Source organism: Saccopteryx bilineata, chromosome 1 (genome assembly GCF_036850765.1).
Source record: "Saccopteryx bilineata isolate mSacBil1 chromosome 1, mSacBil1_pri_phased_curated, whole genome shotgun sequence".
Taxonomy (NCBI): Eukaryota; Metazoa; Chordata; class Mammalia; order Chiroptera; family Emballonuridae; genus Saccopteryx; species Saccopteryx bilineata.
Window position 1 is genome coordinate 341,376,760 of NC_089490.1, and position 4,209 is coordinate 341,380,968.

The following is a 4,209-nucleotide window of genomic DNA, read 5'->3' on the forward strand; positions in this document are numbered from 1 at the left end:
GGTAAAAGCGTCTACCTGGAACGCTGAGGTCGCCGGTTCGAAACCCCAGGCTTGACTGGTCAAGGCACGTATGGGAGTTGATGCTTCCTGCTCCTCCCTCTGTTCTTTCTATCTCTTTCCTCTCTCTGTCTCTTTCTCTCTCTGTGTCTCCTCTCTCTAAAAAATGAATAAAATGTAAAAAATAAATAAAATAAAATAAAGAAACTCACATACACTGAGGGAACCTTACTGGAGAGCCACTACCAGAAATCTTTCTAAGGAATAAGAACATCCCCTGGCTCATAATCCCTCACCCCCAGCACACACAGAATTGTGAACTTTTTTTTTATTTTTTTAATTTGGTTTTATTTATTCATTTTAGAGAGGAGAGGGAGAGACAGAGAGAGAGGAGAGACAGAGAGAGAGGAGAGACAGAGAGAGAGAAGGGGGGAGGAACTGGAAGCATCAACTCCCATATGTGCCTTGACCAGGCAAGCCCAGGGTTTCGAACCGGCGACCTCAGCATTTCCAGATTGAAGCTTTATCCACTGTGCCACCACAGGTCAGGCCCAATTGTGAACTTTTGATGGCACTTATCAGTGGGTGTCCAAATCCTATGTAACCAGCTTGCATATTTGATGTAGTATCAGACAACAGGCACAAACATTGTCCTTTGTCACTACACATGTTCTTGCCCGAAATACCAGCTTTCTGAAACAATTTTACAGTAACTGCTGAACTCAAGTGTTTTTGCAAATAAACACATTTCCTAATTAAAACTTGCCCTTTAAAGACACATTTTCTTGTCCCCGCTGTAGGTTTTCTTTTTCTTGTAACATATCACAGAATCAATAAGGGCAATGCAAACATCTTTAATATATACAGTTTCAACGCCCTAATAACATATCTGCCTGCATAAGAAAGCCTTCTCCCCTTCTCCAGCCCAGCTGATAATTTCCCCTGATTAAATGCCTTCTTATTTCACTCTCAAAGATAAAGCTTAAAAGGCAGTAGGGCTTCAGGGGGGTGCGGAGGGTGTATAGAAAAGGGATAAAGTGGAAGATGGGGTGTCACAGCCATTTTTTAAATGACAGCTTTTTATTTTTGTTATGAAAGTAGGGAATGTTCATTGTGGGAAAGTGTATGATAAAATGATGAGAAGAAAAAAAAATATCACTCAAAATCCAATCATCCAGAGAATGATAATTGTTAATATTTGGGTTTTTTTTTTTTAATTTTTCTCCATAAGGATTTTTATATAGTTAACAATTTTGAAGTCTTGATTTTTAAAAAAATTATGTAATAAATGGCAGCATTTTTCCATGGACTGAAAAACTCTGCAAAACAAACAAAAAACAAAAAAACAAACTACAACAACAAAAAAATCCAAAAAACCTTTCGAGTGGCTGCATAATAGTCTAGCAAGGCTGTCCCAATTTACTAATTCAACTTAACCCTTTAGGCCGTTTCATTTTCCCCATTATTATAAATAATGTACTGCTACCTTACCCAATGTCCTGGGTTTGGGGGGCGGTAATTAATATATGGGGCTAGCTGTTTGGAAGGTCTTAGGCTGAATTTTATAGTAGTCTTTCCTATGGCACAGAGCAAACAATACAGGAGACTTTCAAGCTAGCTAAAGAATTAGATTTCAACATGGTAACAACTGACCTTACTTTTCCCTCTAAAACCTCTACTTCTTCCTGAATTCTCTTCACACTAAAGTGAATAATACCACCCCCCCAACCAGATACCCAAGGTTGAGAATTAAGAGTCACTTTAGACTTCCTTTGCCTACTCCCACCCAACCGGTCACCAAAATCTGTTCATTTTATATCCTTGATCTCTTTCAAGTCTTTCCTCTATTCTCCATCCTCACCACAATGGCCTTCGTTTACCTAAATGACCTACCTAGTTTATTTGAGCATTTCTAGTCTTCCCAAGCCATTCCCTTTAGTTCATTTCTCCCAACTGTTGCCAGACTGTCCTTTTCAAATACACTTAAGATCACAATGCCTCCTTTACTTAAAAGCCTTTAATATCTCTCTAGTCCCCACTCACACCCAGTACCTAAGCTTCCTCTGGACCCCTTCAAAATCCAATTATACTTATTGCTCTGGATTCTACCCGGGCACTTCCTTCACATGCCGACTCTGGGGCCGTAAGGAGTGCCTCATGCTTTGTCCATGTCCTTCTACTGTTACATCTACTTAAAAAGCAACTCCCCTCCCTTCATGGTCTAGCTAACTCCTTTGCCTTCAAAACTCAGCTTGAATTCCACCTCTTATAGGAAGTCTTTCCCTCAAAGATTTGACTGGGTGTCCTTCTGAGCTCACACTCTACCAATTTCTTAGGTAGAAACCCACCACACTGTGCCTCTCCTTGATGATGATGATGGGGATTAGGCTCTGTTCATTTTCTTTAACCTCCAAATGCTTTATTGTATATTTCTTAAAAACAAGAATAGTCTCTTACATAATAGCAGTAATTAGCAAAATCAGGAAATTAACATTGATATGTACTGTTATCTAACCTACAAACCTTATTTTAATTTTACCAATTGTCCCATTAATGTCCCAGTCCAGGACCACATATTGCATTTACTGCCTTGACAATTAAACCTTCCTTTAATCTGGAATTGTTCTGGAGTCTTTGTTTTTCATGACTTTGGAACTTTTGATGAGCCCATGACAGTCACTTCATTCAATGGTCCTCAGTTTGTGTTTGTTTGATGTTTTTCCGTGATTAGATTTAAGCCATTCATTTTTGGCAGGAGTACCACAGAAGTGATGTTTCATCATTCAGTGCATCAGAAATCACATGATATCTATTTGTCATATTCCCAGTGATGCTGACTTATTAATTACTTGATTAAGGTAGAGTTGGCCAGGTTTTTCAACTGCAAAGTTACTATTTTTTCCCTTTGGAATTCCAAACATACTTAGACTACGAATTTGCATGTCATCCTTCCGCAGGGGCCATGCTAATCTTCTCTGTATTGTTCCAATTTTAGTATATATGCTGCCGAAGCGAGCACTAGACTATGCAAAATACTTTTCCCCCATTTATTTTCATTTACTACATTTAGCATTTTGGCCTCTGTTTTCTCATTGGTCAAATGAAGTGCATAGAATTGAACAGTGGATTCCAGAATTTTCACTCTCAAGGAACTCTTTATTATCCCCTCTTCCATGAACCTCATATTTTGAAAGACCTTATCCACCAAACAGATGGTATTTCTCAAGTTATATGGGATTCATTTTCATATCACACATTGATCAGACATGTCTACTGCACTGTATGCTCACAAATGCAGGGCATGTTGGCCTCACCAGTAGATGCCCATAGCCAATCACAGTGCCAGCCACAGAGTAGGTGGTCAACAAATATTTGTTGAAGGTCTGAATTTGACTGCCAATCACAGCTTGTGACCCACACTTGATGTCTGCAGTGAGGACACAAAACTAATAAATACTATCCAAAGGCAGAGACTTGACATTTTAGTCTCAGGCTTTGTCACTTAATGGTCAGTTTTTATTTATCATAAAGATTTTAGAAATAGATTGAACAGAGTGCATAAAAACTTCTACCCACCCTTACCCCATCCCTCCCCTTCTGGCAGCCTCAGACAGATGTTGAAGGGGCATTCTGGCACCCAAGTTTATGTTTGTGGTGCCTCTGTGACCACCAGATGACAACAACTGGTTAGACAGTCACAATAGACTTTTAAAAATACTGCAGACCTTGTTTTACATATGTATAACATGAGCATTGTCAGATTTCCTCCCTCATTTCAGTAAGCACTTTACGTCATGTTGATATTATGTAGCAGAAGTTCCTAAATGGAATTTTTAAGAGGGATGGCAGGGAAGGAAACAAACATTAGTTGAGCATCTCCTATATGCCCAGCGCTTTCTTTCCTTTGTTTTCTCTTTTAATCCTCACATTAACTGGTGAGGTAGGTATAGTCATCCCTTTTGCAGACGAGAAAACTGAGGCGGGGGTGAAGAATAATGACTTGCCCTAAATCTTACAGATGGCATGTAGCTGGGCTGGGGAATAATTTCTAAAGTCTCTTTCTAAAGCCCCTATGAGTACCACTGCACCAAGCTTCCTCTCATATCCTATAAAACCTCCTTTTCTTGGACATGTGCTGGCGATCATGTTCTAGACATGCAAAGGACAGAGATCTCTTGGACCACGTGCCCTGTAGTTGTTTTATAAGTGATT

The 4,209-nt window shown here is 39.5% G+C and overlaps 1 non-coding gene across 1 annotated transcript; it reads right to left on the reverse strand.

Annotated features, from left to right (window-relative positions):
- Positions 1-2,912: 2,912 nt before the first annotated feature.
- On the reverse strand, positions 2,913-3,016 carry LOC136321635 (U6 spliceosomal RNA). The gene has a single exon (XR_010728781.1). It is a non-coding gene; the product is annotated as a U6 spliceosomal RNA (small nuclear RNA).
- Between the last annotated feature and the right edge of the window lie 1,193 nt (positions 3,017-4,209).